Source organism: Lissotriton helveticus, chromosome 10 (genome assembly GCF_964261635.1).
Source record: "Lissotriton helveticus chromosome 10, aLisHel1.1, whole genome shotgun sequence".
NCBI classification, from domain to species: domain Eukaryota; kingdom Metazoa; phylum Chordata; class Amphibia; order Caudata; family Salamandridae; genus Lissotriton; species Lissotriton helveticus.
Genome location: NC_136071.1, coordinates 213215590 through 213238400, shown reverse-complemented (window position 1 = coordinate 213238400; position 22811 = coordinate 213215590).

The window sequence follows — 22811 nt, the reverse complement described above, 5'->3', positions numbered from 1 at the left end:
ATAATTTCCTCTACTACTTCTTAGATTGGACATTACCGGTGGAGTATAAAAATTGTTACTTTTGGCAATTTTCACTATATCTTTTTTTTTTTTTTTTTTTCCTCATTTGCCACAATGATCTGTTTCCAGGATGAAGTTCAGTAGTTTTCACTATATCATATAATTGTTCACTATTTGTGTCACTTGCAGCAACTTGAAGTTCTTTATTTCTTTGGTCCTGAGGAATGCCCCGATACATTTAGATCTTCATGTGGGCAGAAACATGTCGACCTATAATATTGCTTAACATTTGATCATTTCGAATGTTAGTAGACTGCTTTTTAAGTATGACAAGTGATCTCTAAGAATAAAGTTTGGAAAGAGTTCCCTTAGTCATTTTTAACACACTTTTTTGTATAATTTAGCGCTGCACACATAGCATGAATTTGTGCCCATGGGTTGTTTTGGTAAACTCAGTTGAGTTAACAGCCATCCTCGAGTCCTTCGATCTGCTTAAGACATTCCAGTCAATCACTCAAGACTGGTTGTCTGAGCTAGAGGTGGTCAGTTCCAAATGATGAAATCTCACAAAATGTGAATGATGGGTACTGACAAGAAACATTCTCCTCTTTAACTGAGGTGGCTGGTACCTTTACCTGTTGACATATTTTCATTCTATTCCACTACACACCTTTACACTATTCTGTCTAGACCCAAGGTGTGCTGTGTTATTTATATATATGTTAGGGGATATACACCTTGCTGGTCTTTAAATTACTCCCTGAGACCCCCTTAATGTTTTGTTTTCCAGGTATAAACACATACATTTACACACTACATACAAAAATGGATATTAGGTTAATTTTGATAACAACAACATGAAGTATGGCTTGGTTAGATTTAGATGCAAATTGTGAGTATATGAACCACTGATGGAATTCTGTTATATTCTCATGCATGTTTAAGTATATATATCATTTGTTTCATTCACAGATTAGCCCCTGATGAAGGAACTGCTTCAAGTTCCGAAATGCATTGGGCATCGGCAAAGAAATATTGAAAAATGTATGTGATTGTAATCAGTCTTGTATATTATTTATAAGATGTTATATATGTAAAATTAATTTTGATGTAACAATGTATAAACATGTCATTTTGGTACAATGATTCAGTACATTCAAAGTAATAACAGATTGTAAAATGAAATAAATATCAGAATAAACTGACTAAAATTAAGGTATATAGAGTGTTGCTTTTGTACACCAGGTGAACAGTGCGCAACACATTCAAGCACCTATGCTTGTACTTTCATTCGTAATATCTGTTCTGACATCCATTATATCACCAGAGCAGGAATGTGCTTCTTTGAGTGGTAGAGTTAATGCCCCTTATTTGGAAGACAATGACCTGCCTCTGAGCCCTGGAAGGACAGGGTGGTCTTAACTACTTGCAACTTAGCAGTGACTAGGTATCTGGGAGAAAACAGGAATACGTGGCAGAACAAGGAGCATCCTTGACGCTTCTATTTATTTTTGGATGCTGGAGTCCTTCTGGCCATCCCCAGGACTCTCCTATATAGCCAGGCTCTACTCACAGAGAGAAGGAGAGAGAACCAGTTTGGACCATGTCAGATGGGAGGAGAGCTTGTCTAAATAGTGGAGTGGCTAAGGAGCTTAAGAGAGGCCTGCCTGCTGAAAGAAGACTTCTGCCACTTCAAAGCAGTAGCTCCCGGGTAAGTTTACAGTAAGGTAAAGGAAAAGTGCTGCAAAAGGAGGTTGGAATAGGTAGAGAAAGTGGCCAGGATTGAGAGGGGAAAAATTGACAAGCACTGGTTAGTGAATAGGATAAGACTGCCAACTTACCACCACCTACTCATAACATCATGGACTTGGAAGGGCTACACCTCAAGAAGACACCTAGCTTCAAACTCTTCCTCTTTATGGAAGAAGGGAACTTAAGCACTAACGGACTCTTGCTGGCATCCATGAACGGGAACTACTCGCCAAGGTTCAGGTGATTGACTTTCAGTTTATCTCTTTCAGGGACAGAAAAATCAGAAGGACTCATTTCTCTAAGGGGACTCAGCTGACCACTGAGTACTACATCCTACAGGAGGTGAGCCTGGGGATGGGCTTGGTGCCTACATCTCTGCTCTGAAAAGCTTGAGGCTGAAGGACTGATTATAAGGATCTTTCCAAGGAGTTGACAAAATAGTGAGGCTCAATTATTTTTCCCACCTCTAGAGTATGGGACAATGAGCTGACGTTTCCCCAAGGAGGTTGCACCCAAGGTGGGCAAGAAAAACAGGTTTGCTCAACTTGGAGATTTTTACTGTGATAAAATAGGTGCAGAAGGACTTCTTTAATGAATTAGGCCTCGCAGAGCCCTGTCCAGCTATAGCTTCAAGCCTTGCCCTGATGTAGGATTTTGAGAGAGAAAAGAAAACAGGACAAAGGACATGCAGAGCCAGGACATATGATAAGTTCTGTAGCCTAATAGTTATGACCTTACCTGCATTTTTCAGTGGGGGAATAATGAGTATTATAAGATTTTAGAGAATAGTATGCAGGAATATGGCTTACCAGGCAGATGCCTGTATGTTTTTCTCTGGTGTTTTATATGCAGACTACCTGCTTGCAGCAGGTGAAATAGAATGTTCACGCGGTGTGTGTTTATGTAGCCCAATTGCCACTTCCATTAGAAGTCCTGGTCACATGCTCAAGAAGGGCCTTTTTCACCAATCCGACTCACCCATACATCCATAGTGCGCTTCAGTCTTCCAAACAGTCAACTTTTCACAAAACTACATTACTCCAGCCGGACACCTGCTTGCCTTCCCAAGCCCAAAGAACTCATCAAATCACTCAAAGGTCAGAAGATGCCCTCAGAGACATGTTAAGGAATGAGCAAAGTTGGCAACTACCCAGGGCTCCCATCTTCTAAGTGCATCTCTCCCACAAGAAGATGAACTTTGTCTCATCATTTTTGTCCATGCTGTATTTTGCTCTATTTAAACCTCTCTACCACTCTCTGATACCTTTACATCTGACCGTCTCTCTCTTCACAGTGTCATTTTAAGGATCTTTGGGGCAATCACCAAGATAGATTTCAATTTTCTTTTTTGGTGTGACCCTAATTTTGAAAGTTGGATATATTATTCAGTATTATTTGGCATCATGCAGACTTGAATTAGTAGGAAATGGGTAATACATTTCAAATTTTTTGGGAACAGGCCCCCAAACTATGTCTTGTCCAGTGCCCAAAAAGCTGTTATTGTAAAACTGGCTGCCTGTCCTACACTCTTCCATATCCCCTTGATCTGCTCCCTGCTCTTCCAGACTAGTCTGTCTGTATCTCAGCTTGCTACTCACCTTTGTTTTGAGCAGTGTGATATTCATACTGGCCGGGCATGCCATCAAAGAGTCTGCGAATGAACTCACAATGCCCAAAACTGTGAGTCGCACACTTTGATCTTCTGCTAAAAATGGGCTTCCAGTGTAACCTTAACACCTAATTTACGTTTTAGAAATGAATATGCCATGCTCTTCTATAGTGCGCTCACTCATGCAATGGTAATGGAGTCTGCCAACCTTACAAACTGTGCGGTCCTTTCTTCCCCCACAAAGGCAATGGACTCAACTTCTTGGGTTAAGACTTAGCAAATTTACTTCACATGAAACAAGGTGGTATAACATCCACTGAAACCATTTACATTACACAGTAAAAAATATTGCAAAATACACAGCAAACATGAACATGAAATTTCACATAGCTTATTTACATCCCTATTTGGGCAGCATAGTGCAAAAAGACCAGCTAAGAAAAAGTTACACATCAAAAATATTTTTGACAGCTCCAGAGACCACATAGCCCATTGGTCTTTGTTGGGGCATCCTGTTACTTTTGGTCACTCCCTCATAATCTGCCGAGTACCCAAGGTAGGGCTAGAAGTGTAGGGTCACAAGTAGGTCAGGCCCCCTTCTAACGAGCCTCACCCCTGAAAGGCATCTCCCGAAGGAGGAGGCCAACTGGGTGACTTAGTGCCCTCATAAATCAGTGCAGTTACTTGACTACAATGGACTGGATGGATGGGTTTTTATATAGCGCAATATCACCGCCAGGTCTCAAAGCGCTTTGCATTGGGAACCCGTCCTGGTTATCCCTGGGTATCCCCAAGGTGAAAGCCAGGCATCCCGCCGCGGGGCAACTTTGGTGCTGGAAACCAGGGTTCGAGCCTTGGGGTCGCGTCCATATCCTGTGATTCTGGGCAAATCACTTAATCTCTCTGTGCCTGAATGTGTAATGTAAATATGGTGCTCATGTAAAGTGCTCCAATACCTTTGGGACGAGTTTGCACTATATAAATATGCAACAAAAAAAAAGGATCAGTGCTGTTATTTGGCTAACATGGGTTCTAATGTAGCCATGTTGAAGTGGCAGGATGGCAAAATTCAGTCCGCGATTTCCGTGTGGAAGCACCCGAGAGAGCGCAAATCAAGAAAATATAGAAGTGCACCATATTTACAAGCACGTTGTATTAGTTTAGTAAACATTATATAAGAGTGTCGAAATTATAGAGTGAAAATATATAAGAGTGTTTAATTAAAATAGAATACTTATATCAAGTGTGAAAAGCTAATGTAGATGTTTGTAGTGATGTTAGAATGATGTTGAAATCCCATGTTATGTGGCGGTGGTAGGGGAAAATGTAATGCTGCTAAACGTAGAAATGTGTAGGCCACATGGCAGTTCACATAGAGTACAAAATGCTGTTGCACTCTTACACGATGGTGGATTTCAATGTTATTGTAATTCAAAGTAGTATTGATCCTAGAACTGAAATATGTTTTATAGACGTTTCATATAATCATTGTGTGTGTAATAAGTTAGAATACTGTTTAGAAGAAATTAAATGTTTTGCAGAGTGCACAGGCCCGTTCATGTAATTCTTAGGCTTAAGTGGTTCTTTGGAGTGGAGTAAGTTATTAACGGATTGACCTAGTAGTGGGTTGCCTTTTACTCTATGACAGGTACCAACGGTTCAGTCGACCGGAGTTGGGATCTAGATCTATAACAATAGACCAGAAATCCCGCGCTAACAGTTGGTAGCAGAGGATGGTTACCTTCTTGAGGAAGGTGATCTAGACTAGGTTAAGTTTACCCCAAGGTCCCTAGAGATCGAGAGGTGGCCCGCCGAAGAGGGTGCTGACGGCGCGAGAGAAAAGCAGCAGAATCGGACGAGAGTGAGTATAACAAGGGTCATGCGTGGACAGATTGCGGTGTTTTGTGTTGTATCTGTATTGTAATGTCATGCGGAGTTGAATGCCTGTAGTGTGAATGAGAGAGGGTTGTGAGCGCGCGCAACCTGGCAGACTGGTAAACTGGTAACCTGGGAAACAGGGGAACCGGTGAACTGGTGAAAATCTTAAGTTCGGGGAAGAGCTTAAGTGGTTCGGGTGTACCGAACATCCAGAGTAGTTGTCGACCAGAGAAAAGGGGGTCATGAGGTACCATTGATCGCCCGCAGGACCGAGATAGGGGGAATGCAAGAGTGAGTGTGTGGGTAACGGACGCAGGTCGAAAGTTACCGTGTGCAAGTAACCTATCAGAGAAGGCGATTGTCTGGACGTACACGGAAAGACATTTAGTCAGTTAAGGTGACAATTACAGTTAGACTGTGGACGTACAGTCAAGGAAAGTGATCGCTTGGTCGGAAGTAATCATTTTTCAGAGTATGAATGGGACGCATGCATGACCGGGAGACGAGCGGAGAAAGGAGGGGAACTGCTGCGAAAGGGGGATGAGTGACGTCAACGAGAGCCACGCTGAGATAGGTCGGTCGGTGTGAAGCCGCGCTGAGACGAGTGACGCCAGCGAGAGCCGCGCTGAGATAGGTCGGTTGGTGTGCAGCCGCGCTGTGATTGGGCGGTTGGTGTGACGTCAGCAAAGAGCCGCGCAGTGATAGGCCAGTTAGCGAAAACCGCGCTGAGATTGGTGGATTGTCATCAGGAAGTAAACGAACGCGGAGAAAATAGAAATTCGTAGATTTTGAACATGAAGTGTTTTAAATGTTTGAGAGGGATTTTTAAGAGAAAAAGAAGAGAATCTTATTCCGGGGAAGAGGCACCGCCGGAGGGTACACCAGCTCACTATATGGCAACGAATGTTGGGTTGCATACTATACTGTGGCTTGGGACTTGGAGTAAGATTACAGAGGGGAATGAGGAACTGACTTTTCCAAAATATGGAACGTTTAGATTAGAAGTGTTACATCAGTTGAAAGCAGTTATGTCCTCATTGAGACCTTTGCCTAGACCAACACAATTTGAGGCCCTTAATGCATGGATTAGGGCGGCGCACGACAGGAGTCAGAACAGACGCCAAGAAAGGGTACGGCGATCAGTAAGGGCAGTGCAAGGTGCCAAATGGGATGCGGAAGCCAAGAAGTGGAGGGTACAGGTGATTGAGGTGGATAAGTTGTACCCCATGAGAGAGGTTACAGGTGGAAAGAAACCCGTAGAAGAGGATGATGAGAGCGAGTTGGAGGATGGCTTAATAAATAGGTTGTTGATAGATAAACCACCTCCAGACAATAGGGAGATAGAGGGTACTGAGCTCTCAAGGAAAGGTAGGGTTGACGCAGAAGAGAACAGGCCACTCCCTATAGCGGATTGGGTACCTACGAAAGGTGAGGAGATACCTCAACACAGTCCTATACAGAGAGTAGTCGGAAGGGTTGTGGTGCAGAAGATGCCAGCAACAGAGAGGGTTGAGTCTTATGGATTGCCAGATGCTCTTCAAGTACCTGTTACCAAAGGTCCTGTAGTATCGGTTTACCACCCAGAGAAAGGGAGAGAGGAAGAACAGGTACGGCTGGAGAGAGAGAGAGTTGAGATGGAAAGAAGGAATAACACGACAAATGCCTGGAGGCAATTGCCGGGACCGATAACGTGGAGCACCCCATTGGAGTCAGCAGTGGATCCCGTAACAGAACAGGGGGGTCAGAGAGGACCGATGGACCTGAGGGGACCACGGCCGAAATCCTATAAGGAGTTGAGGGCTGACTTGAGGGAATGGGATGGGTCCACAGGAGTACGGAGCAGCAGGTCAAGAGCAGAAACAGAATGGGGCAGTCGAGGAAATGGAATATTATTTCACTGCGGGGCTAGCGAAAGCAGTCAGGAGTGGGAAGGTAAAAGTCAGGAGAGTAGAGGAGTTACCCGTCATACAGACAGAGGAAATGGGCAGGAGCAAAGAGGCAGGAGTACGGAGTGTGGAGAGACATCTCGTTTCATTCAAGGCGAGGGAGACCAAAGGACCCAAGAATACAGGGAAAGGTTTAGATGCACTCACCATGCACCTAATGATAACGTACAGCACTGGAATCGTGGGAACATTGGGAGCAGTGAAGGATCTTGCCAGGTGTCGAGTGATCAGAGACCACTGGCAAATGGTGAAGAAATGGGGAATAACGGGATGTCTTACCATACACCTAGAGAAACCATGCAGAATGAGAAAAATAGAGGAGTGTTTCACCATACACCCAGAGAGGATGGAACTGCATGGGACCTGGAGAGATGGGAGCAAGGGAGGACTCCCCATAACTCGCCTGAGCCTAGACGTAGGACTCAGAGCTGTGATGGGAGAGATGTAAATAGACTCTCTAGAGATGGCATACTGAAAGCTGTGATAAGAGCCAAAAAACTCGATGTGACCAGCTTAAGATCTGATCTGAACGATATAATAGATGGTACATTGTCTTTAGAAAGGATCAACATGTACGAACAAGATGAGCTACTGTTTATGGCAAAGGACATCACTCGAAAGGCCAGAGCAACTCATGAGAAACTGTCTGAACTGGCAGACAAGTATATGGTAGATTTGTCCAGAACCAAGGCATTACAGGGTAACCACAGGTTGCATTATTCAGATCAGGACTTAGATGAGAGGAGGACAACAGGATTAAAAACACACATAAGGGAACTGATTACAGGAATAAGAGCATGGAGAGATTTGGACAAATGGGAAGAGAGGTGGTCGAAAAAGGGTACTGTTAGGCGGAGTGCGAATGTGATGTCTCCGGAGGGAAGACTAATGCAGATGGAGGCATTCCCTTTGCGAGAAATAGCGAATGGGAATTATGTACACGTACCCTGGAGTAGGGGAGATTTGGCTGCCTTTACCAACTCATTTCCGAAGTTAAGGGAGAACCCTGTAGAGTGGTACAAGCAGGTAGAGAGGTTTGTGAAGATCTCAAAAGTATTGTGGATTGATTTGAACACCTTGTTTGACATTGTGGTCCCAGGAGACTTGTGGATAGCATGCAAGGTTAGTGTCGAGTGGCCAACTACAGAACCAGCAAGGGATACTCGTACTAATGGACCGTCAGAAACAGTAATGTTAAAATACGATAGGGTAATGACATGGCTGAAGGAGAAGGTGCCACCACACTATCTACTTTCTATTTACTCCTCACTTTAACTAATCTTGTGACCTTACAACTTGCACTCTTAAAATAATCATGGATAATTTAAAAACTTTTGGCTTTTCCGACGAAGACTTTCTTAACATGATGGATCAAATCACAGGTGGTAATAAGACCAACACCAATAGCACACCCAGTACCAACACAGACTGGTTAAAGCTTGTGAATTTAAAAAAGAAAGCTAAACGAATGGAATCACATGCTTTCTTTATGGGGGAATATCTAAAAGCAGGCGCAATCCCCATAGGACTAAGAGTCAGGAATATGCCGGCCCTGTTTGTGGAGGTTCGCAGTTTCTTGGAGCGATGGTCCCTTATAGCAAATCGCTGCTCACGTGATTGGATGCTCCTTATCGTTAACACAGTGAGAGAAATGCTAGTGGCACTACAAAGGGAAATCGTCGAATTAGAGGAGAAACTTAAGGCAAGCCCATCATTGGAAGATGCAAAGAAAACGCTCCAAGAAATAAACGACGAAATAGAAGAATTTGACACGTACCTCACAAAGAAGAAAATGGACAAACTGAGAAAAGATGTCCGTTGGTTTGCACAGGAGAAAATTTATCCATACCTAAAACAGGATTTTTATATCCAACATCAAGATGACCCAACTGAAGGAACCATATCATATGATCAGACCTATCACAACTCTAGATTTAACAAAAGAGTACGAATTCAAAACTTCTCTAATACGAACTCCTCAGACTCAGAACAAGAAGGAATGATGACAGAAGAAGATTATGACTATGGCTACCCCAACCATAATCAAAGAGGCCAATTTTCAGGAAGACCAAATCGAGGCCCACGTCAACCTTTTTTATCGAGGGGCAGAGGACGAGGAAGACCCCGATATCCGACAGTGAACCAAAATCAATACCAACAATCGAACCAATACCAACAACCGAACCCTCCACATCCTCAACCATACGTACAGACGAGACGACAACAATATTGGAAACAATGAAAAATCGAAATAACACCTCCATACCAATATTTAATCTCTCTTCACATAATCTATCATCAGAAGAAGTAAAAATACTAAGTAAAGGTCTATCATATGTTCCCAGTACTGGAGCAAACAGATTCCAAATCCATCAAGACATTTTTTCCTTCTTCAGGAAAATCAGACTAAAGAAATACTTTGACAACATAGAAACAAGAGAAGAAGAGGAAAACCTGTCAGGTTGCAAAACACCATCCACATTCACCCCTACTTTGGACATGCTTGGACCAGAAGTAGCGATCTTTGAAAAAAGTGTCCTTAAAGAGCTGGAAAGAGTGTTGAAATACATCCCACTACCTCACAAAAATCTGGAAAAAGAGGAACGACAAGCTCTGAAAACATTACAAAGTAATCAAGACATCATAATAAAACCGTGCGACAAAGCAGGAGGAATTGTGATTATGAACACAAACCACTATACAGACAAAATCAATGAGATGTTAGGAATAGAAGAGCATTATAAAAGAGCAAATAGACGATCTCTAACTGCTCTAACAGAAGAGATAAAAACAACAGTATCCAAGGCCTTCACTGAAGGTTACATCTGTCAAAAAGAAATGGATTACCTTATTAACATCAATCCAGTGGTTCCTGCCATATATGGTGTACCAAAAACGCACAAGAGTACATCGGATCCTCCTCTAAGACCAATAGTAGCTTCCATCAATTCAAGCACGGAACCTCTTTCAAAATATCTTGACTCCTTTCTGTGTCCCCTTACCACTACTTAAGCCTCTTATATTAAAGACACCGGACATATGATCAGAGTTCTAGAACATTCTCCATTTAATGATGCCGCACAGTTGCTTGTCACATGCGATATAGAATCCCTTTATATGAATATTCCACAGAACAAAGCTATCGAATCAGTTGCAGCACTCTTAGCCAGAACACCTGGATCTAGACCCGATACCTTCATATTGGAATGTCTAAGAATAGTCTTACAAAACAACTTTTTTGAATTTAGAGATGACGTATACCATCAAGTCAAAGGTGTAAGCATGGGGGCCTCTTGTGCCCCCAGCATAGCCAATATATATATAGGAGAATTCGAACGTAAAAACATTTTCAATGAAATTGCGCCCTTTTTCGAGAACATCTCCAGATGGCACAGATTTATTGACGATGTTTTCTTCATCTGGTCGGGAACAGAAGACATGCTAAATGAATTCATTGAATGGCTCAACTTGGCAGACACAAATTTAAAATTCACCCACAATTTCTCTTCAGATAAAGTGGAATTCCTTGATATATGGATACGACACACTGAAGGAGAATTGACAGTCGATCTATACCGCAAACCGACAGCCAAAAATACTATTTTGGAACATGGCAGTTATCACCCAAACTGCCAAAAGGACTCCATTCCGTTTGGGAAATTTCTACGAATAAAAAGGAATTGTACGTCTAATAAAGACTTCATGGCACATGCCAACAAATTAACAGAACGCCTACTGGCAAGAGGATACCCCAAACGCCTCATACGCAACTCCATGAAGAGAGCGAAATATTATAACAGAGATGTTCCGCTGAATCCAACACCAAAACCTCAGGAACAGAAACTTGTGTGTGTACTGAACCACTCCACCATCAACAACAAAATAAGGAAGGTGATTTACAACAACTGGAAAATTCTAAACATCAACGACCAGGAAGGCAAACTATGTAAACCAACCCTTGCGTTTAGAAGAAACCAAAATCTTCGAGACAAGCTGGTACACAGCAGGTGGAAAAACAAAGACAAAAACAAACAGAAAACCATTGATGGGAATCCCCTGCCAAAAGGCAACCACAAATGTGGCAACTGCCATGCATGCGATCAGATAATCCCAGGGGAGAAATGGACATATGGCCTGAAACAAGGAAATTTAAAAGAAATGACCAACTGCAGAACTACAAATGTCATATACCTTATCAAGTGCCCGTGCGATATAGGGTACATAGGTGAGACGTCCAGAGAATTCCGCACTAGATTCTCTAAACACAAGTCTGCAATCAGAACGCAAAAGACAAATGCCCCTTTGGTACCCCATTTCCTCCAATACGGTCATACGGAGAAAGACATGCGATGGCAGATCTTGGAACATGTCCATGTACCACCAGGTAAGGATTCATCAAATTTCCGCAAAAAACGTGAAACATTTTGGATTCACCATTTGGACACAGTCCGTTTTGGACATAATGAAGAAATTTCCTGGATAGTAACATTATGATGATGTTACCGTGCTCTCTATCTAATATTGGTCAGTTTACTACCTTATAATATTTCACACTCAGTGTGCTTTGTGCAAGACCATATATGAAAAATGTAACTATAAACTTTCATAATCTCTATTCCCCCTGTTTTTCTACATAAAATTTCATAATAACACCCTCTTAATGTACCTAATCCCTGCCCATTTGCCATTCAGAAATCATTACCAAAACCCATTCTAACATGGCCGCCACAGCCTTAGTCCATCATTTGTATCTAGCCTCCGCCGTGTTGAGGCATTGACTCAGTCTTATTTCCATGTTCATAGCTATCCACCTGACTACTATTTTCAAAGCTGTATTTAAACCCCCCACGACGTCTACAAACCTTTTACATTGGGCTCAGTCCCAGGAACCCCCGGTCGCGTTACCAGCTCACTGATAATCAGGTAAGATTACACCCACGCTAAGCTTCGCTCGCGTTTGCCTAACCTTAGTAGATTATATTAAGCGGCTGCATTTTCTTTGAAACCCCACTTCAAGTCGAACTTTTTGTAGCGCTTAATTTATAGCACAGCACAGAGAAATCCGTAGTGCTTAGAGGTGTTTCATAATAATTTCCCCAGTCCCTCATCCGCCATGTTTAGGCATTGACTTAGTCCTAATTTCATAGTTACCCACCTGATCAAAAAATGTTCTCACTTTTAAGGCTGCAAGTAAACCCTCTGTAACGCCCGTAAATCTCTCACATTGGGCTCAGTCCCAGGAATCCCCAGCCCTCTCACATTCAGGTAAGACGATACTACGCTATGCTTCGTTCACGTCTGACTAATTTTAGTAAATCCTTCGCAACCTCTTTTTAAGTTGCACTACTCGTAGTGCTTAAATTAAGTAACAGCAGAGAGAAGCCTCTTGTATGTAATATACTTAGCTCCCCTGGCACTGTCGTATCAGTTACGGGCATAAGTTGTGCAACCGCTTGTAATTTATATGCCAAAGTAAAAACTTTTTATGCCATAAAATCGAGAAGCAAACATTCCGTAATGTTCCTTGCAATCAAGTTTTATACCAGCTGAGCATACTCTCATATGCTTATCTTTAAATGCCAATCAATAATATAATATGATCCTTGAAACAGGCTTATCATATCCTGTTATTTAATCACAGATATTGAGGTTGGCTGATCTGAACCACCTAAAGATTCGAACACTACAAAGTACTAGCGATCAGGTATTTTCCTATCACTTGTTTAAACATCATCGCTCCTCTGGCTGCAAACATTCACATATTCATTAGATTTATCACCTTCTTCTACACGGAAGGAATGCATAACATACAGAAGCTTTCCGCCTTTCACATCAAACGGACCTTCGGTCATCTTTGAAAAAACCACTACGCAATTAAGGTAATATGGCACGAATTAAATGTCACCTAAGATCTAATGCAATTATATATGTACAGACATCCCTATAAGTCTCTTTAATCCACGCCTAAAACAACAACCAGAACCTGCCCTTCAGTGTAATCTATTCACAGATCGACATTGTCCTTACTCCATAAACATAGAACACCACCAACAAATATTGTCTCTTGCACACTGGGTGAATTACTCTGAGGGAACCTATCCTGCTCCTCTAAATCACACCTTTTCTTGTTTGGAAAGCTCTTCACTTAATTTAGATCTAATACTGATAAGTTTGTTTTGGCTGTTTTCATATGAGCAGATATAAACCCTACAAATGATGTAAAATTACGTTTATAGTAGATGCCACTGAGTTACTATGAATATGAAGAAAGATTATATTCATAAATGTTTCTCTTTATTTTCAGAAAACTGTGCTATGCCCGCGCAATTTTAAAAATGAATAGAGAATTTGTACCTATGTTATATTTATATCTCCGTATTCGTTGTCCCTGGCCCTGAGGAAGGTGACATTCACCGAAACGTACGTCGGCCCAACATCTATTGTTTGGATACGAACTGGTCAATTCCATCTAAACCAAAAGCTAACTAGGAGAACTTTTCCATCTAAGCTCTCACTGTATTCCACCAAGTACACCTTGGGGTTGTCATTTTTTGTTTTGTATTTATGTTTATAGGTATGTTTTATAAGAAAAGAAATGGTATGATTGGTATGTGAGCATGTTTGTATGAATGTTAGGATCACATGTTATTAGAGGGCACATCTGTTCTTATGTTTTACTGTTTTGCATCTGCACTTTACAGATTTTTTCGAAAATATTTCTGTAATAGTCATGAACTTTTTTGTTAAGTATGATATATGATGAAATGATATGTACAGTTGCACAAATGTCTCTAAATATACTTATCTAAAAAAAGAAAAAAAGAAAAAGAAAATATATATGCTTTGATAATACTTTGAAGTTTCTAGTTTACTCCTTGGCATCCTGTTATATAACAATGGTCTAGATTAATTCAATGTTAAAGCAATATAGGTCCCTACTGAGGTATTTTGTATTTTTTGCTTGAAGGTGCCACCACAAGACATAGATTGGGTAAAAATAGACCGAACAAGACAGGAACCAAAGGAGACAGTCCATGAGTATTATGAGCGATTGTTGAAAGCATTCAAACACTACAGTGGACTAGATGTAATGGACCCCAAGGATATAGGACAGTTTGTATCAAAGTTTGTTTTGGGGTTGAGACCTGATATTTGCCTGATGATTCAGCAACATTTCATTTGTTGGCAAAACAAACCCTTGGATGAGATTTTGAGATACGCAAGATACTGCAGTGATAAGATAGAGTCCAAAGCAAAGAAATTAAAGGAGAAACTGATGATGGTGCAGATGCAGTCAGCTGGAAAGGGAGGACAGCAGCAACAGGGAACAGGGACAATGGGGCGGAAATCAAACAATCAGAATAAGGACAACGAGGAAAATCCGAGACCTAGAATAGACTTTGCTACATTGAAAAAAACGACAAAGTGTCATCAGTGTCACCAGGTGGGACATTGGAGACGCGAGTGTCCCTATAACCCTGAAAATGGAGAACTGGAAGTACTAGAGGAGGAAGTTCAGGAAGTTCCAGTCCAAAGGGTGACAGTGATAAAGGGTAAGGTGGCCAAAGGGGGGATTTCGGCTCCACGAGCTCAGTTCCCGCAGCCACCAAAGATTACGACAGGAGGAAAGGTCTATAGACAAATGCCTTTGTTCACGGGTAAAGAAGAGTGTTACTACGTTGATCCATTAACGGGACGACGTGTAAGTAGAGAGGAGGACTGTACCCTCGGGGCAGTTCTAGAAGTGGATCAAAGAGGACCGTTTGTTGAGGCTGAAGTGGCAGGGTGTCCTACAACATTCTTGGTGGATACTGGAGCTACTCGATCAACTTTGAGATCGGCAGTTGTTCCAGATCTACCAATGTCGGGGGAAACGATTCAGGTGGTAGGAGTTGCAAATAAGAGAATGAATAGCCCTTTGACGGAACCAGTATCAGTGAAAATAGGAAACTACACGGATGAACATCAGTTTGTAGTATGTGATTCTAGTCCTGTGTGTCTGTTAGGAAGGGACTTATTGTGCAAACTGAACTGCACAATATACTGCACACCTCAGGGAGTAGAGGTACAGACTACAGACGATGATGCTACCTTCAAAGTTGTAAATTCGAGAACATGCATAGAACTGTATCCTACTCTGACAGTGAAGGAGCTCCCATGGGATTTACGAGATGCAGTGTCATCAGAGGTATGGGATTTTACTGGGGAAGAGATAGGACTGATCAAAGGAGTGGAACCAGTGAAGATTATGGTTAAACCAAATGCTGAATATCCAAGAACGCCCCAATACAAACTGACCCCGGAGACGATTGCAGGAATAAAACCTGTAATCGACTCTATGATAAAACAGGGAATACTGAAGGAAATCGTGGGAAGTTCATGCAACTCCCCGATTATGGGTTTGCATAAACCTAGTGGGAAATTTAGAATAGTGCAGGATCTTCGAAAGATTAACAACATAGTTGTTTCATGTTGTCCAGTGGTACTGAATCCATCAGTGATATTGTTTCAGATACCATTCCAAGCTGAGTGGTTCACAGTGATAGACCTTTGTCAGGCTTTCTTCTCAATCCCATTGGATGAGGTCAGCCATTACCTTTTTGCTTTTAAGCTGGAAAATCGCGTTTTAACATGGTGTCGTATCCCACAAGGGTATACAGAAAGCCCATCAATTTTCAACCAGCTGTTGAAGAAAAATCTTGAAAGTCTGGTACTGCCGCAGAACTCGGTTCTGGTCCAGTACATAGACGACCTACTTGTTGCGTCAGAAACAGAAGAGGCTTGCAAGACAGATACCATTGCCTTGCTGAACCATTTAGCTGAGAATGGGCATAAGGTATCTCCGAACAAGTTGCAGTACTGTCTGACAGAAGTACAGTACTTGGGTCACAGGATAGAAAAAGGAAAGCGCAAAGTGTCACCAGATAGGATAGAGGCGATAATGAAGATGAACGCGCCTACGACACAGAGAGAAGTCAGGATGTTCCTAGGAGTGGTTGGTTATTGCCGACAGTGGATAGCTAACTTTTCACTGAAAGCAAAACCTTTACAAAAACTGACGCACAAGGAGGAGAGTGATCCGGTACCATGGGACAAGGACTGTTTGATGGCGTTTCTACAGCTGAGAGAGGACTTGTGTCGTGCTCCGGCTTTGGGAATGCCTGACTATGAAAAACCATTTTCACTTTTCTGCTGCGAAAGGGAAGGTTGTGCTTTGTCAGTTTTGGTACAGATACATGGAAATGCCCGTAGACCAGTTGCATACTTTTCGGCTACCCTAGATCCAGTGGCCGCAGCGTTGCCCGGATGTCTCAAATCCGTTGCTGCAACAGGTGTCAGCATTGAACAGTGTGAAAATATTGTCATGGGACACCAGTTAGTGGTGTATGTACCTCATTCTGTAGAACTGTTAATGACCAGGACCAAGACACAGCACTTGACCAGTAGTAGGCTCACGCGCAACGAGCAAGTTATACTTGCTGCGGAGAATGTGACCCTTAAGAGGTGCTCTGTTTTGAATCCTGCTACGTTGATGCCACTTCCTAATGATATTGAAGGCGAGGAATGTGAAGATCACGACTGCCTTGATGTGACTGAACTATGCACGAAGCCAAGACCAGATATTGTGGATGAGCCGTTGATCGACCATGATGAAATTTTCTTTGTTGATGGCTCATGTTTAAGAGACGATACTGGTCGGTTGAGAGCAGCTTATGCTGTTTGCACCATTACTGGAGTTGTGGAAGCCGCTTGCCTGGAAGGAGTACACTCCGCTCAGGTAGCAGAAATCTTTGCATTGACACGTACCTGTAAAGCAGGAAACAAAATTAGAGTCACCATCTATACGGATAGCCAATATGGTTTCGGTGTAGTTCATGATTTTGGGCAGTTGTGGTCTCAGAGAGGTTACATGACCTCCTCTGGTTCGCCTATTCGAAATGGGGAATTTGTGCGACTGTTGTTAGAAGCATTACAAGGTCCAGCAGCAATTGCAATTGTCAAATGCGTAGCCCACACCAAAAATACAGATTTTGTGTCACAAGGTAATAGATATGCAGACGAAGTTGCCCGCTATTGTGCGGAGCACGGATATTCTTTCACGGAGGTGGAAGTAGGTGGGGCTCAGGAAAAGACAGATTTAAATATGATGCTAGAAACAGTTGATACTTGGGAGGATTTAAAAGATATGCAAGAGAATGCACCTGATTCTGAGAAAAAGGCATGGGAAACAGCAGTTTGTGTGAAAAGTGAAATGGACTTTTGGGTTTCAGCAGATGGTAGGGCAGTATTACCTGAGGAATTTGTGAATCCAATGGCACGACAGATACATGGTCCTGTACACTTAGGAAGAGATGCCATGCTGAGGGTATTTAGGCAGACTTTGTATTGCCCTAAGTTTAGGATTGCAGCAGAAGCAGTCTGTAGGAGATGCGTTACTTGCCAACAACTGAACATAGGGAAAAGAACACCAGTTACAATGAGTCACATTGGGAGGTCTGGGGGGGCCTTTCAACAGAATGCAATTAGATTTCATTGAGATGCCAAAAAGCAACCGCCTCAGGTATGTTCTGGTGGTTGTATGCATATTTTCCAGATGGGTCGAAGCATACCCTACACGCAGGTGCGACACACTCACAGTAGCAAAGTTGTTGCTTAGAGAGTTGATCCCGCGCTTCGGGGTGCCGACCTCCCTGGAATCAGATCGAGGAACTCATTTCAACAGTGAAGTTGTGAAAATGCTTTGCTCTGCATTGAACATTGATCAGAAGTTGCACTGCAGCTATCGACCAGAGGCTTCAGGTATCGTGGAGCAGATCAATGGCACTTTGAAGTCCCGAATAGCCAAAGTATGTTCATCGACTTCCTTGAGTTGGCCTGATGCTCTGCCCTTGGTACTCATGAGTATGCGTAGCACACCAGACAGGAGGACAGGTCTCTCTCCACACGAAGTTTTAATGGGGAGGGCAATGAGACTTCCGTCTGTACCAACTACAGCTTTGTTGAATATTACAGATGACCTGATCCTGGATTACTGCAAAGGTCTGTCTGACGCCATTCATTCTGTGTCTCTTCAGGTGCAGGCTGCTGAAGTTCCATCTTCAAGAGATCTATGTCACGACTTGTGCCCAGGTGACTGGATCCTGCTGAAGAAGCACGTCCGGAAGAACTGCTTAGACGTGCGTTGGAAGGGCCCCTATCAAGTTATCCTGACAACGAATACCGCTGTGAAGTGTGGAGGGCTGCCAAACTGGATTCACGCTTCCCATACTCAAAGAGTTCCAGCACCCCTGGAAGAAACAGCTCCTCTCGCAGATGAAAACCCAGCTGTAGACGGCGAACCACTAGAGGGGATCAGTCAAGCTGTGGGGGTGTCGGAAGAAGTTGGGAGCGCTACAGAACAAGAAGAAGAAGGACAGGACGGCAGTGAAACTGAAGTTGCCACAGAAGGAGAAAGTTGCTGTGAATACGGCTCAGACCCAGATCAAGCCCAGAGTGATCAATAACTGAATGGGAGGACAAGATACAGGAGAACAAAGCGTGGAGAAGATAGTTGGCCTGAAAGAAGGAAGAAGCCAAGCTTGAAGCCAGCTCCAGAGAAAACTCTTGCCCCTGTATCTGAAGACTCGGATTTGGACGAAAGTGCACAAGGACAGGAACAGGAAGGTCCGAGAAGATCGAGGAGGGTGCGAGTGCCTTGCAGAAGATACGCTACTCCTGAGTGGACCTACCTCGCTGCAGATGTCCAGTGTACAGGGATCTGGGAGGGTGAGGGAAGTGACCCTGATCAGTACTGACCCCATCATAACAGTGGAAATAGTGTTGTTGATACCGGGAGTGAGGGCCAAGGGTTGCTGACACTCAATATCCCCTATCCTCCTTATCTGAGTGGAATAAGAGACCTGATTTTAAACAGAATAGATTTCCCGACTTGTTGTCCAAGGAGGTCAATACTTGGGGAGGTCCTTCTTCGTTTGGAAATATTAGAAGCCGTGATTAGAGTCGCTGGAACACGTATAATTTCGGATTGCTAAAAGACTGTGTGAAAGACTTTGTAAATAAACAAATTGAGAAGATAACCTAGCGCCAAGTAGAAGAAAGAAGAAATTAGGGACTTCCATTGAGTGGACGGAGAAGGGCTAGGGTTGTCTGTTGCTATAGAAAACAAAGACTGATCTTGCGGAGAAGATTATCAGCTTCCAGGTGTGGTTCGAAAAGAGACATTGTGATGTGAAAGAAAACTGGAACTACACTGTTTGAGTTTCTGGAGGTTGGCAACCCGAACCGCAGGGCCAAATGTATAATAGGCACACTTTTAGTGGGAGTGATTTTTCTTATAGCTTTAGTAGTTACTATATCATATATAGTGGGGCATGAAAATGAAGAAAAGGCTGCAAAGGAAGCAAAAATGTTATCGACACAGAAACCTACTATTGCTGGTAAAAAGGGGGACAATTCAGAGAAAGATAAAGCTTTACTAGCAGCAGAGACTCGTAGGTTACATGTAGATGAATCACAGGGAAATTTTAAATCGAATGCGTATGCTAAATTGCTTTATGAATATATCGATGTTATGGAGGCTAAGAATTGTTATGTGTGCATGAAATTGCCAGCCTCTGTAGACGAAGGTATCAGATATCATCATCTTCCATTGACTTATGGAATCACATGTAGTTTGTTGCTGAGCATATTTTATGAACGTGATGGGTTTGAATACTATTTTTCAAACTTCGATGCTATTTTACCTGAAGTGCCGAACTACAAGCATTTAAATAAGTGGGATTATTATAAGAGTGAAGACAGATTACAGAAATTTTTCATTCCCTGGAATACATTAGATACTTCACATGCCCGACGAAATAATTTGACTTGTAAAGTGTCAGAAATTGAGAAAAACTTTGTAGGGCAGGTGGATGATCGATACAGGAGACAGAAGATTTTGAAAGCTTCAGATATCATCATCTTCCATTGACTTATGGAATCACATGTAGTTTGTTGCTGAGCATATTTTATGAACGTGATGGGTTTGAATACTATTTTTCAAACTTCGATGCTATTTTACCTGAAGTGCCGAACTACAAGCATTTAAATAAGTGGGATTATTATAAGAGTGAAGACAGATAACAGAAATTTTTCATTCCCTGGAATACATTAGATACTTCACATGCCCGAAGAAATAATTTGACTTGTAAAGTGTCAGAAATTGAGAAAAAGTTTGTAGGGCAGGTGGATGATCGATACAGGAGACAGAAGATTTTGAAAGCTTCAGGTCAATGGAAAACAGATTGGACCGAGGAAGAAAGGGCACACCAAAGAAAGGGTAGCAATGGTCCAATAGCTTTAGATCGAGAGAAAAAGGGGAAACTGTGTATACATAGGGGTGAAACCTATTATGAGAATGTGTTTGTGGGAAAAGTAAGTTGTGAACATGCTTTCCAATTAGAATATTATTCGAAGGACTTCTTGAAAGAAATTCAGGTGATCCCAAATGTATATTTTGTCTGTGGAAGAAATGCATACGTGTATCTACCAGATAATTGGTATGGATCATGTTATTTGGCAATTGTCTTCCCCAAAATATACCATGCTAAGGATTTGGAAATTATAGAGGGAGGAATTCAAGCTAGAGGAAGAAGGGATGTAAGCGCTGAGGAGGTAGTTGGAGACGTATTCGGTGCTATGTTTCCTATTCTAGGGATAGCACTAAATGATGTCAAGATTAGAAGATTGGCAACAGTTGTAGATAGGTTGTCCGCCAGTACTGCTAGGTCACTAATGCTGGTGGAGGGAGAAATGCAATCGATAAGGGCAATGGTTCTTCAGAACCGACTTGCTCTAGATGTTCTGTTAGCCAAAGAGGGAGGAGTCTGTAAGGTTTTGAAGGTCCAGGAATGTTGCACTTACATTCCAGACAACTCAAAACCTTTAGAAAAGTACATTCGGAACATTACTGAAATACACCATGAAATTGAGGATTTGACAAAGGTAACAGTGTGGGAAAAGGTAGGTCAAGGAATGGGTAAAGTTGGAGGTTGGTTTGCCAACCTAGGAAAGAATATAATTTGGTACATACTGAAACCTATCATCATAATAGTGATTTGTATAATTACCTTGTGGGGATTGGTGCGGCTGTACAAATGGTATAGATCAAACAGGTTGCAAAGAACAATGAGAAGGCAAGAGAGGAGACTGACTGCGATGCAGAATAATCAGTACAGGAGTCTAAAGGCTCTAGAGATGATGAAACGAGGGGGTACTGCAACGACTTCAGTTTGACTCAGTCCATACCTCAGGGATGGTGTTGTAATGGTGATGACTACTAAAAGTCATCAAAGGGGGGATTGAGAGAGCGCAAATCAAGAAAATATAGAAGTGCACCATATTTACAAGCACGTTGTATTAGTTTAGTAAACATTATATAAGAGTGTCGAATTTATAGATTGAAAATATATAAAAGTGTTTAATTAAAATAGAATACTTATATCAAGTGTGAAAAGCTAATGTAGATGTTTGTAGTGATGTTAGAATGATGTTGAAATCCCATGTTATGTGGCGGTGGTAGGGGAAAATGTAATGCTGCTAAACGTAGAAATGTGTAGGCCACATGGCAGTTCACATAGAGTACAAAATGCTGTTGCACTCTTACACGATGGTGGATTTCAATGTTATTGTAATTCAAAGTAGTATTGATCCTAGAACTGAAATATGTTTTATAGACGTTTCATATAATCATTGTGTGTGTAATAAGTTAGAATACTGTTTAGAAGAAATTAAATGTTTTGCAGAGTGCACAGGCCCGTTCATGTAATTCTAGATAGGCCTGAATAGACAAAGTCATTTTGTTTGATCTGTATGTGCTCGTTAGAGAAAGGTCGTGTTAGGCACAAACTGTGGAGCCTGTTCGAATGGTTTACGACTTAAAGATATGGTGGAGGCCGGAATTTGGGGCCCACAGTACAAGTGTCTGTTTGCAGGTGCGAGGAGGTTTTAATCAAGAGAGTGATGAATAGACTTTTGTTCAAGAGAGCCAGGCACAGGCCTGGAGGAGTCTTCAGGAATTTCCTGGGGGTACCGTCTTGCCGGAGAGGAGCCTGGGAAGCAAGGTCAATGCTAACGATGGGCCCAGAGAAGTACCAGCATGGAACATACCAGAACCAACACCACTTGAGGGGCGTCTCTAAGGGGTGTCTCCAAAGGGCGTTTCTATTGTAAATGTGATTTTGTATTAGGGACAGTACCCCGGGGTGGAGTTAAGGCAGATGATCTGAGGAACCTAAGAGAGCGGATGGGTAGGCAGATAGGGAACTGCGAGACATCGTTTTTGAAACAAAGACTAAAAGAAGTGTGTGATCTTCTTTGGAAGTCACCACTGCTGACACCTTTTTAGGTTAAGATCTTGCTAAGTAGGGATGTCACTTAGTCTAGTGTAGGGACAGTCTAATCTGATTTCTTTCCTTTCTGTAAATGACTCATAAGCTACAGCTTGTGTCAATTCTTGCAACTTTGATGATTTTTTAATTGGTTTTGGTAATATTCTTCTGCCGACTAAGAGCATTTAGAAAATTCATGTTTGTATTGATACCCGTATATCTTTTGAACCTTATATTGAGATGTTTGTATCTCCAGTT